The 13,614-nt window shown below is 44.9% G+C and overlaps 1 protein-coding gene across 7 annotated transcripts in view; it reads right to left on the bottom strand.

Moving 5' to 3' along the window:
• The window catches only part of DYNC1I2 (dynein cytoplasmic 1 intermediate chain 2), a 128,750-nt gene extending 120,413 nt beyond the window's left edge, over positions 1-8,337 (bottom strand). For 3 of the 7 annotated variants that reach the window (XM_073545866.1, XM_073545868.1, XM_073545872.1), the window contains exons 1-2: positions 8,129-8,337; positions 4,502-4,549 (exon numbers count right to left, since the gene is read on the bottom strand). The gene's annotated coding sequence lies outside the window, so the exon portion shown is untranslated. The remainder of the gene's footprint in view (positions 1-4,501; positions 4,550-8,128) is intronic. The other 4 variants (XM_073545869.1, XM_073545870.1, XM_073545873.1 and 1 more) reach the window with 2 other exon arrangements.
• Positions 8,338-13,614: the final 5,277 nt, after the last annotated feature.

The following is a 13,614-nucleotide window of genomic DNA, read 5'->3' as shown; positions in this document are numbered from 1 at the left end:
ATTTACTATTTATGGCGGGTTTTTATTTTTGGCAGCTATCACACGCTAAAAGACTTTTTATTGTAAAAACAGTTTTTGTATCTCCACATTTTGAGAGCTATAATTTTTCCATATTTTGACCCTCCAAGTCATGTGAGGTCTTATTTTTTTGCTGGACGAGTTGACATTTTTATTGGTACCATTTTCGGGCACGTGACATTTTTTGATCGCTTTTTATTCCGATTTTTGGGACGCAGAATGAACAAAAACCAGCGTTTTAAGAAATTCTTTTGGGGGGTGCGCTTACACCGTTCCGCGTGCAATAAAATTGATAAAGCGGTTTTATTCTGCGGGTCAGTACGATTACAGCGATACCTCATTTATGTCCTTTTTTTATCTTTTGTCGGTTTTATGCAATAAAAACAATTGTATATAAAAAATAATTATTTTTGCATCGCTTTATTCTGCGAGCTATAACTTTATTTTTTCACTGATGACGGTGTATGGGGGCTCTTTTTTTGCGGGACAAGATGACGTTTTCAGCGGTACCATGGTTATTTATATCAGTCTTTTTGATTGCGCGTTATTGCACTTTTTGTTCGGCGGTATGATAAAGCTTTATTTTATCCTTTGTTTTTTATTTTTATTTTTTAAGGGGTTCGCTAAAGGGGTTAATTAATGGGACAGTTTTATAGGGCAGGTCGTTACGGACATGGCAATACTAAATGTGTGTACTTTTATTGTTTTGGGAATTAGGGAACATTTTTTTTTTTTTATTTAGCGATTTTTTATAAATTAATCTGTCACAGGCATTGAAGCAGACTTCCTCATGCTGCGCTTTGCAGGCAGTGAGGAAGCCAGCTCCCTGCAGGCCCCCGAAGGTCCCCGCCGCCATTTTGGATCCGGGACCTGCAGGGAAGGAGACCCCCGCCGCAGCGGTGCACATTGAGCTGCGGCGGGGGTCTCAGGGAAGCATGGAGGGAGCCCCCTCCCTCCCGATGCTTCCCTAAACCCCCGGTACACTGCGATCGTGTTTAACGTGAGTGCCGCTGATCGCTATGACGTACTCTCCCGTCCATGGGCATAGGGGCCCGGGTCCCATGGACGGGATAGTACGTTAGATGGCACAAAGGGGTTAAAATACCAAAAAAAATCCTATTAAGTTGAGGCCTTGCATGTGGCATGATGTCAGTGCCGGCTCACAGGGGTGGGGGGGGTTGCACAGTCTATAGGCTTGTGCAGATGACTGGATTATTAGTCCAGATGCAATCCGACAAAACATCGGATCACACTCGGACCACATTTTTTCAATGCAAATGTCAAATTTTTTCCTTGGACAGAGACTTCCCGAAGACAAAAATCGTTGCATGCCAGAGTTTTATGCTATCCTCGGATTGCACACGGCCATGCAAGTCAAGGAAAACATCGGGCTGCATTCAAGATGACGGACTGACACAAAGGAGAAGATGGAGACTTCATTTTCCATCTTCTTCACATCTGAGAAAATTGGATCACACTCTGATCAGAGTCTGATTAGCATCATTGATACAATTTTCTCCAGTGACAAAATAATATGCACCTGCCCTATGTCTGACACATTAAGGGAAACCTCAGAAACTGAATACAACATCTATAAAACACACCAAAGTGAAATCGCCAACTGCATCAAGTCAGAACTTCCCAGAATAAGAAACATGAGGGAAAGCCACGGAGTCTACGCCCTGAGTGTCCCGACATGGCGCCCTGCACACATGCACAGCTGGATGCCCCAAACACAAAGGACAGCATTGAGAGCCTGACAAAGCCGCTGTCTCCACTGCTGCAGATTGTCAGAACCCTGTGATAAACCATGATGAGAAGGAAACAGATCAATATCAAACCAGAGTCCATACAAGGAAACCGGCCAGCGAGAACTGGAAACTTCTCACATACATGTCCTACGACGATAACGGAGAGTGTCAGCAAGATTTAGGAACCCAGCCCGACCCAATCTGCTGTCTACAGTGACAGGTTAATAATGACTATCTTCTTCAATTCCGGTAAGCTTGCCACACAGGACAAAAATACTATTGAAACCGCAATAAGGAGTCAGATGGGTGGAGCCTCTTTCTGCTTAAAGGGGTAGTCCCATCTCCAAGATCCTATCCCAATATGTAGTAGGTGTAATAATCATATCAGCAAGTATAAAAAAAACAAGGCAAAATAAAAAAGCATGTAAAAAAAAAAAAACGCACTTAAAAAGCAATTAAAAAAAACAGCACTGTTTTACTTATGTGCAGAAATGCTGCAGAAAATCTGCAACATGAAAAACTCATTGTGGGAACATAGCTTAAAGGATTGGTCCCTGATGTGCGTCTTCTCCTGGGCTCTTTGCACCTGTATGTGTCTTCAACTACATTTTTCTTTGAAACTCGGCAGCATTTCATCATAAAACAAAGATGTTGGTAATGAAGAAGCCGGTCTCCGACTCTTGCCGACTGTGGTTCAAACAGCATGAACGAGGTGGCAAGAACCCTTTAAATACAAGCTATGATCAGAAAATAAGCTATCGCTTATGTGCAGGTTTTCATTTTGTTTGTTTACAATAGTTTTTTTCTACATATATCACAATCAGTATTAAAAAAAAAAAAAAAAAAAAAAAAAAAAAAAAAATCTTGCAATTTTCACATTGGCCACTAGGGCTTTTTTTAGATTCTAACTTCCTGTTAATTCAGGAAATGTACACGTACATTAGCAATGCTCAAACCCCAACCCCATCTTTTGTACTGAAGCATTTAATGAGTGCGCAAAAGAGATTGTGAAGGGAGGCGAGGAGCTGCGACGTCGCCTATTGCGGTTGGTGGATCCTGTGTTGTCAGCTGTGCATAGAAGTGTTACCTGTCATTGTAATCCTGTCTCCTATAAAGAGCCTGCCGAAAACTGTTCCTAAAAGGACTTGATATAATAGTCTAAAAAAAAAGTCCCATTGGTCATTATGAGAAATTGCAAGATCACCAATTTTGTTTTTTTAATAAAAATTGTGAGATAAAAAAAATACATACAAGTAACACAAAAAAAATGATTCTACATCATTTTCTGATGAATGCTTCCCATTAAAATACACTCATCCAAGGACTAGAGCCGTCACAATTCACAGCCTATTAAAGGGAACCTGTCACCCTTTTTTTGGACTATGAGCTGCAGGTACCGACATCAGGGGCTTATCTACAGCATTCTGTAATGCTGTACCGATGTAACCTGAAAGAAAAAAAAAGGAGTTATACTATACTCACCGGGGGGGCCGTCCGTTCTTGGTCTGATGGGTGTCGCGGTCCGGCGCCTCCTATCTTAATACGATGCCGTCCTCTTCATCCCTTCCTGTCGTGGCTCCTGCGCAGGCGCACTGCTCTGACCTGTTGAGGGCAGAGCAGAATACTGCAGTGCGCAGGTGTCGGACCTCTCCCGATGCCTGCGCACTGCAGGACTCTGCTGTGCCCTCAACAGGGTGACAGATTCCCTTTAATGTTCATGTTTCTAGATCCCATATCCTCTCTTAAAAGCAATTGATTTCTTTTTTTCCAATGTTTCATCCATGTATCTCTGCGCTTCCATTGTAGACACAAACCGAGAACATAGCTTGTACAAATCTACAGCAATGAGCAATAAGTCTGCAGGATGTAAAACTCTTATGTTACAAAACAGCCGGTGGGGACAGAACGTAATAATCTTTATTTTTATATAGCACTAACATATTCCGCAGCGCTTTACAGTTTGCACACATTGTCATCACTGTCCCCAATGGGACTCAATCTAAATTCCCTATCAGTATGTCTTTGGAGTGTGGGAGGAAACCAGAGAACCCGGAGGAAACCCACGCAAACACGGGGAGAACATACAAAATCCTTGCAGATGTTGTCCTTGGTGGGATTTGAACCCAGGATCCCAGAGCTGCAAGGCTGCAATGCTAACCACTGAGCCAGTTTATTCTAGAGACATCAAAGTAAGTGTTACTGGAAAACCATTACTACTCAATAGCGCTGACGGCACAATATCACGTAGACAGGATGGAAGGTGAATCTTCAAAAGGAAGCAATAATCACAGCTTTACATTGCCAGATGCTGAGGAAAGGAGGAAAGCATTCAGGGTATGTGCAACAGTGACCGAGCTGATCCTTCCATATACGGCACAGAAATGTTCACCTTAAAAGGGTATTCCAGTTATAAATCACTTATCCATTGGATAGATGACTGCTGAATTGGTAGGGGTCCACCGCTGGGACTCCTAGGGGTATCATGTCTCCCAATCACAATGCTTTACTTGAATGGGAGGCGTGGGATATTCATGCAAGATGAGGCTCCAAAGCCTCAATCTTAGGATCCCTGGGGGTTCAACAGCGGGGACTCCCATGGTTACTAAGCTATCTCCTATCCAATGCATAAGGGGTGACTTGATTTTTTTTTTTTTTTTTGGGGGGGGGGGGGGGAATAGGCCTCTAAGATGAGAATTAAAAGGTACAGGTCAAACATAGGACACACCACTTACCTTACAATCCTCCAGTAAGAAAAGGAAGGAATTCAAGCTTTTATTTGACTGAAAAGACAAAAATAAAAACAAACCAGTCATAACGTGCATTTAGAATACATAGCATACACAATATAATATAAACACGGTATATATTCTCCAGAGGACTGCAACTGCCCATCGTTAATTACCAGGCACGGCAACATACATTTTGCAAAATTATTGGGAATGACCCGTCACCTACTGCAAACATAATGGGAATGGTGTGATACTGAACACACCCATCTGCATGGTGGGAGCTAAAAAGTTGCTAGATGGATCATACACAAAAATAAGGGGCACTTTTTAGTTTGCCATAAAGTCATGAACCGCCTGCAAAATTTAGAATAATTTGGTGCAGAAAAACATCAACGGAAACCACAAGCCACACAAAAAGAAAAATGTGACAAAAGAAAAAAAAAAAGCCCAAAAGATGAACTCTTTACTCCAAATCTGGCAAACCAAATGGCATATATAATGCACAAAACCTCTGAACAAGCCAGAGCCATAAGAAAGTCAACTGCACGTTGGGTCAAGTGCACACATGGTGGATGCAATGTGGAATTTTCACACAGTTTTGCAGATGGAAAATCTGCAGCATATTACAGAATACACATACACTAGGTTGAAGGTATATTCCGAATTATTTAAACGGACCACCATTACAAGGTGTAGGGAGTGATATGCCAAGCTTGATATGCCGAGGAGACGTTTCAGCCACAAAGTCTCCTCACCTCGGAATGTCAGGCTTGACATGTCACTCTCCGCAAGGAGAAACGTTACCCCTTGGATCCTATTCAGACGCCTCTCACCCAGCCAAACCAGATGTCACACGTTGCACTGATGAGGGGCAGTACCCTGAAACATAGTGTCTGCAAATTTAGATTCTGGTTTTGGCTGTTATCCTAAGTCATGTGACAAGGCTCGACAGTGTCGACTGACTTTTAGGATTGCTACTTCGTATAGGTGGTGCTAGAGGTCTAGTCCTCTTCCTCTCTGAGAAGACAATTTGTAGGGTTAAGGCTAGTTTCACATTAGCGTTTACGGCCGCAGCGTCGGGCTACGCAAGGCCGCCGCTAAGCCCCTCCCCCTGCCTCTGCCGGTAGCTCCGCCTACGGACGCATAACGCTGCATGCGTCCCCTATCTTTAGCACTGGGGACGCAGGCCGTGCGCAGTATGCGTATGGCGGCGCATGCGTCCTTTTGACGCTGCGGCCTTTAACGCAAATGTGAAACCGGCCTTAGCGACTCCCACCAATCCCGAGACCAGGGTTTTGACATGCTCTGTCTAAGTGAAGCATGAGCACCACCGCGCCATGTATTCTCTATGGAACTGCTAAAATGCTGAACCAAGGACAATGATGGGTGACAGCATTTAACAATAGCAATCAATATAGTTTGGAGTGGGGCTGCCAATGCACATTATATAGAGTTTCTTTTATTTGCGGAGGTGGTTTTGCTGATTAGTTATGTCAAATTAAATGGGTTTTGCAGACAAAAGAAAAATCCACAAACAAAACAGCTTAGAAGGAACATCTGCAGAGAAAACAGTGTCAAGCGGGGTATCGGGAAGCATTGGAGGAACTGGAGCAACGGGAGATAAATGAGAAAAGTAGGATTCCTTTTTAATTTTATAACAATTTATGTTGTCTTTAGAATTGTTTACGGCGGTTAAAGCCCCATACGCCGAATTCACACACAGCATATTTAATGTTAACGGATTCATTTGAACGGTGTTTGCAGAAACCGACCCAATCACATGTGTGGAGGGCATTTTCCAGTTGTAGAAATTTTAGCAGCAAATCTGCCATTGGTGAATAGACTATGCTGGGCACGTACGTGAAAAAAAAAAAAAAGACGCAATGATGTCTAAACATATGTGCACAGACTATTCTAAGTTTCTGAAAAGATTTGGAGAGTATCTGCTCCATAAACAAAACAAAAAACCCTCAGTGTGAACATACCCCAAGTCCTCATTCACACGTTCAGTATTTAGAACAGTATATTAGGGACACGTCACCACTTCTGTATTTATCACCCACTCCTCATTTTGGCTTACAAATACTGATGTAAAATACTGACCGAATACTGTACGTTTGAACCTGACCTAAGGGTATATCTACATGGCGTTTTTTGGACAGACACACCCATATTGTTTTTTGCAGAATTTTCAAGCATCTTTTTTCCTTAAAGCCACGTTCACCTGTTCAGTATTTGACAACAGTATCTGTAAGCCACAACCAGGAGTGGGTGATAAATACAGAAGTGGTGACGTGTTTCTGTATGAGCACACATTGCGGATCCGCAGCAGATTCTCCTGCGGTGTACAGTACCATTATATTCAATGTAAAATAAAAACACAGTGCACATGCTGCAGATTTTTCCACGCAGATTTGGTGCGGTTTTGAATCCGCAGCATGTCAATTCTTTGTGCGGATTCCGCTGCGGTTTTACACCTCTTCCATTATAGGAATCCGCAGATGAAATCCGCACAAAAACTGCAGAAAATCCGCAGGTAAAACGCAGGACATTTTACCTGCGGATTTAGCAAATTCCACACGCAGCAGAATCTGCAATATGTGCACATACCCATATACTTTTCCTCTGATTGTTCCGCTCCTGGCTTTGACGTACAAATACTGACCGTGTGAACATGGCCTAAAGGAGCTGAAAAACACTAAGCGGAAATAAAAAAAAAAAAAAACATCTCACTTCTTTGCAGCTAAGCCTAATGGAATCCGCTCCAAACCAATCAAAAGGTTGCAAAATCTGCATCAGAAAAAAAAAAAAATTCCTGCAGCTGTTTCTGCTGAAAAACCCGTCGCATTGATCCACCTCAAAAGCACTGTGTGTGAATGTGGCCAGATATAGAAATTCTGCAGGTTTGCTGCACGGGGGGCACAGCGCCAGCAAAGCAGAGATTTGAACAAATCTCATCCAAGAGGAATTTCACACAGCGGATTTTTACTGCCGATTCCCCCATTTTCCATGCAGTAGACCGAGCGCCATTTGTGAATTTGCTGCAGATTTCGTCTTTTGCACTGAATGTTAAATCCACTGCAGATGTTTATTTCTGCCGCACAGTGCGGATGCGATTTCTGAAAACATCAGCCATAATTCTGGTATTGTAAGTTGTAACCCACAGCGGATTTTTTCACATACAAATCAGCAGCGGAAAATCATTCCCTAGATGCTTTCCTGTCCTGATTTTGACGCTGAGGGCCGATGCATTGCTAGAGAACGCGTGCCGTCTGCAGGGGCCGCACCGCGCCCTCTGGACCGGTGTAACGGCCGCCGTACAGGACACAACTTTCCCATATCCCAGAATATCACATCCACCCAGAGAGGCAGATGAGGTCTGCAGACTGGGTGTCTGGGAAAGCAGAGTGCCCTCCCCTAGCATCAGTGCTGTCACCCAGCTTTCCCAGATGAATACACAGGAACAACAGCTGTCAGGGCATGCTGGTACCTGTGGTACTCTATACATAGTAGATCATAGAAATAATCAGCAGAACCCATAACAAACGCAGTGACAATTATGTGACAATAACAAGGCCTCGGTGTGAACCCTCATGTCAGCCTATTACCCATACAAACCGAATAACCAACCTCACGTCTCCCCCACCGGGTCCAATCTCGTCGCCGCCCTGTCTTCCCTGCGCACCCCGCCCGACACCGGCCACATACACTGCGAATGACTGATGCTGTACGGAGAACCAGACAGGACAAAAAAACCCAGCGCGCAGCTGCAATGACGTCACCCCCAGGAGAACTAGACGCTAAGAAGTAGAGCGCGCAAGAGATACTTCCTGTGTGTCTCCAGAGCAGGAGCCATTTTCCTGTGGATATCAGCGCAGGTTATAACGGGGGTTGGTCTCCGGGAAACATCACATTATTATACGGGTAGGGGACATGTGTTATATCTGTTGTCCTTGTGACACGTGTTTTTGCCAAATCTCTGGTGGTCAAAAATGTGAATGTTCGATGACGTCATTACTGATAATTATGGCTTAGGGTGGGCAACCCTGTCAGATAGGCCACCAGAAAAAGGGGAGAGGTGGCCAAATTAAAATTAACATATATTACACTATGACTGCCTCGCTGTACAGATTCTCTAAGACCCGGGGTCTTCAGCCTTTTCTTTTCCAAGGGCTACATTGTCATTTTGAACCAATTCCAAGGGCCACAATAAAACCTAAAGTGCCATTATGATCTGGGCCATTTATAAAGTATTGTCTTGTGATGGGCGAGTAGCATCATTGCTTGGGTCTCCCCAAGCATGCTCGGGGAGACCCGAGCAACGAGTATACTCGCTCATCACTAGTATATATGCGTGGTGCCCTGCGTCTATATCGCCACAAAAGGGTTAAATATGTACTGTTTGTATGTGTTTTGTGAGCAATGGGAGTTATGCTTTCCCTGCTAGAGACCACAACACATACACACAATTTGCCTCACTCCCTCACTTGTCTGAAGCTGAGAGCTTTGCAGACATACCCTAACTGGGAGGGGAAGGGGCCGAGTTGTTGTTCTCAGTGAACAAGAGGAGGAAGAACGTTTTGGTAGCCATGTTAAGACATGTGCTCTGTCCAGGATTACAGCTAATAAGAAGCATCAGGGAACCAGCCCCCAGACCATCCATGCTTTTAGAGCAAAGTGGTAAGCTGAGAGACTGTGTGGGATTATACAACCAGCAGTAAAGTGTTTTCCCTCAGAATACTGCAAGAACCTAGGATCAGTGAAGGATAGTGCAAGTGGGAACTTGAGCTGCTCACACACAGGATCCATGCTGCAAGTTGCCAAAGGAGAAATACACAGTGAGTAGAGGCAATACTGGGAAGTTCTAAATTCCGGGAAGCCTTGGTCCCAGAAGGGACTAGAATAGCAGGAAGTTACACTAAGTCACAGCAGAGGGAAGGATAACTCCCATTCTCCAGAGCAGAGTGTAACCTGGTGAGAGTTGTAATATCTCCTCTGAACTGCACCTGAACTACAGTAAATGATGAAGTGACTTTCCTTGTCTCCTGCCTTATTACTCCGTGCCTTCTACTTGCATCACAATCTCTAGGGGTCGTGCCGTGGTTGGAGAGGGTTTAACATCTGCACTGCCATCACCATCTACTCCCCCAGGGATCATCTGCAGTGTCGGCTATACTACAGTCACACACTCCAACTGGTGTCACGAATCACTACATAAACTTTATCCCCATCCAATTCTACCCCTTTTACATGACCGCCTGAGGCCACGGACCGGGTCACTGCCACTGTGACATTTCCCATTGAAGTTAACGGGCCCGGTGCTGAGTATCCCATGGCCTCTGGGGCGCATCATATGCGCGTTCCAGAACAGTCACTCGTCAAGAAAATTAGTCACTCTCTCACCTGTTTGCATTCTAGAAGGGAAGAGACCGCCCAACTTTTGAAGATCAGAAAGAGGGACAGATCATGTGGTGTAAATTTTGGCAGCACCCAAATACATTCCCATGTACCATTTCTTTCTCCCCTGGAAGGAAGAGGGGCAGTGAGGGACATTTAGGAGACGCGCGAGACTGCAAGGCATAGACCCAAATCCGGGACTGTCCACTGTATCAAGGATAGTTGAGACTAGGGATGAGAGGATAGATTCACAGGTCACCTGTCCAGATCAGTGGCACCTGGCGGCTGGACAGGAAGCCACGAATCTCTAACTTTCTGGCGTCCCCAACACGACTTTTGATCATCCAGGGCTGGAGCGACATCATCTGTGCGTCCTGCTCAGTGGCGTAGCTACTGTTTGTGGCGCCCTGGGCGGTCGAAAAATTTGCCGCCCCTTTGGTCGATGATAATCCAGAAGCATCCGAAGAGCCCACACTACACTCAAAGATCTGATTTTTAGTCTACTACTAACTCTGCTGTTATTATTTCTAAATTTCTAGACTCTCATCTTCTTGCAGTTCTCTATATATATGTATGTATTAGCTTGATGACCCTACTGAACCTCCACCACTGCCCTGCCGAGAACTGCACCATAAAACAGTGTAAGGAGACCCACGTGTCCTCCCTCTGCACAGACCCACAGTACACCCCCTACAGAGCCCTCATGTTCTCCCCTTGCACAGCCCCCCCTCCCCCGTGTACCCCCCTGCACAGCCCCTCCATGTCCTCCCCTACACAGCCTCCCCATGTACCCCCCCAGCACAGCCCCCCATGTCCTCCCCTACACAGCCTCCCCATGTACCCCCCCTGCACAGCCCCCCCATGTCCCTCCTACAGAGCCCCCATGTTCTCCCATACACAGCCCCCCATGTCCTCCCCTGCACAGCACCCTATGTCCTCCCCTGCACAGCCCCCCATGTCCTCCCCTACAGAGCCCCCCATGTCCTCTCCCTACAGAGCCCCCCATGTCCTCCCCTGCACAGCCCCCCGCGTCCTCCCCCTACAGAGCCCCCCCATGTCCTCCCCTGCACAGCCTCGCCGTGCCCACCTATCTGCACAGCCCCCCAATTCCCAGTATCCCTCCTCCCGCCCTCACCTGCCGGTTGCCGGCTCCGTTGAGCAGCAGCGTGCTCTCCCCGGCCTCCTCCAGCTGCTCCCGGCCGGACCACGACACCCTGTTGGCCACATTGGCCATGCTCTGTGCTGTGCAGCCGCTCCGCTCGCTGTTTGGGCATGTGACAGCCGGAGCCTCGGCAGATCCCACGGTCATGTGACTGCCAATCTACAGCGCTGCAGCTGGGTCATACCAGGAACGCGCGCCCGAGGCATGACGGGTAATGTAGTCCTACAGTGATACCATAACAACACGGCTGCTGGGGCCTTTCCTAAAAGCAGCTGAGGAGCTATCATGCTGCCGCGCCGCTCCCACACACGTGCCGCCTTGGGCGGACCGCCCCCCCCATGCTACGCCACGCCACTGGTCCTGCTTATCTCTATTTGGGACCTGTGGATTTATGTTTTGTTCCTTCCATTCACAGTTGGAGCCACCAATCTTTACGTAGCTGCCAATCTTTATGTAGCTTCACTATACAACATCTTTTTTTGTGTGTCTGTAAGGTCGTGTTCACACGTTTCAGAAATACTGTGTTTATTGTTTCCTGCAGGATCCGCACCGATCTAAACAATAACAATCTTCTCTCCCTTATTTGATGCATTTCTGGCGCAGATGTGAAGCCACGTTTTTAATATATTTTTTATAGTACAAAAAAAGCTTTGATTCTGCACTTAAAAAAAGTAACTGGAGTTTTTTACATAGGCTCCCCATAGAAGTCAAGACAGAAAAAAAAATCTGATCGCTGTGTTGTGCGGGTCATTACGATTACAGGGACACCAAATATGTCTGTGTTAATGACTGATTTGTGATGTTCACTATTAAAAAAAAAATGCATTAAAACGACAATATTTTTTGCATTATCAAGTATTTTTCATTATTATTTTTTAGTAATTCTATAGGATGAAAAAATCTCTTATTCTCAAATACATACCGTACTTTGTACATAGCCATGTATTTCTATCAATATAATCTGTGTGGAGTCAGATCCTGCAATACAGACCAAGTACACAGAATTCTCCCCTTACATCATCAGATCTTGTAGTTCAGCAGCTTAAGTTCCTGTCTGTAATGTTAAGGTTATGGGTTTCCGACCTGGGGAGACTCACAGAAAAAAAGCAAAGTTATGTTTTTTTAATTGCTTATTATTATTTTTACTACTTTTATAGGAACAAAAATAATCTTTATCTTCACCTCGGTATACAGGCACCATAGACATACATTGTTATACATAATATATCTCTATGGACATGTATAAACTGCTTCTGGCTTCAGGAGAAGGGAGCAATGAAGACGCATCGGAGAGGTGAGTATAGAAGCCGGGAGAAAAGCTGTGACGTGATGGGACGTGGGACTGAGCCCTCAAATTGGGACAGTCACGCCAAAACCGAGATGGTTGGGGGCTATGCATAAACCTACATGGAATAGAGGCTTCATTCATGTGCGGCCATCATCTATACAGGAGTCATCAGACACCCATTCAGCTAATATTTGGGGGTCGCAGACTGTCCTAGACAGGAAACCATAGGCTCCAATTCATCAAAGAGTTTACGTCCATAAAACTTTTTAAAAAGTTGCAAAATTTTTGTGCAACCTGAAGTTACACAAATATTTTGCAACTTTTGGTGTTTTTATGCCCGTTTCAGGCAGCTCCTCCAAAATAGGCAGAGCTAGGGAGGAGCCAGGGTCGCGTGGCTACACCTGATCGTCAAATTCATGAAAAGTGGCGCTATTTCTTATGCCAGAAATGTTGAGTAAATCTACTAGTGTAGGGACAAAAGAGGGAAGATTTGAACTTTTGTGTTTCTTTATTTAAAAAAAAAAAATTGTATCTATCACTGTATCACTGACTTCAAGCTGTGATCTTCTGATCAAATGTACTATACATACAAGCATAGAAGCACTGCTATGTATTGCAGAAATCATGATCTCCTATGAACGCCGACCATAGATTGGTGTTCACAGGAGGATGGTAATGACAGGCACGGGGGTCATCGGCAGACCCTCGGCTGTCATGGCAATTCATTGGTGCCCCGTGATTTTGCTTGGTCTTCCAGACCTTATCTTGAACTCCACTGTTCCTGTTAACTACCATTTCTTAATTACATTTCGAACTGAGGAAAGGGCAATGTGAAAACACGTTGCTATCCTCTTCTAGCCTTCTCTTGCTTTGTGGGCCTCCACCATTTTCAGACTGCCAGGCAGCTGCTTAGAAGAACCTATGGCTGCTGTTTTTTGGCACCAGGTTAGAGGAGGCTGGGTTTTTATAAAGCTGGGAAATTTGCATTACCTGACTTTTCCTAACGATGATCGTGAACAGGCCATAACCCTAACATGCTAATTAAGGTATGAACCTTTGGCAGTTTTCCGAGCACACAAATCTCCAACGGTGCCCAAACGTTTGCATCAACCCATTTTTGTTTTACATTTTAAAAATTTCAAAAAAAATGACAATTTTTTTCACCCTAAAATACAAAGGAAATGTGTCATTTTTATATATCTGTTACAATTAAAGCCTATGTATTTCAAGTCCCCTGCATGTAGTATATGATACATAGTACTGTTGCAA

Source organism: Dendrobates tinctorius, unplaced genomic scaffold, assembly GCF_039654945.1.
Source record: "Dendrobates tinctorius isolate UK_male_01 unplaced genomic scaffold, ASM3965494v1 ptg000143l, whole genome shotgun sequence".
Classification (NCBI taxonomy): Eukaryota; Metazoa; Chordata; class Amphibia; order Anura; family Dendrobatidae; genus Dendrobates; species Dendrobates tinctorius.
This window is presented reverse-complemented; position numbering and strand designations above follow the sequence as displayed.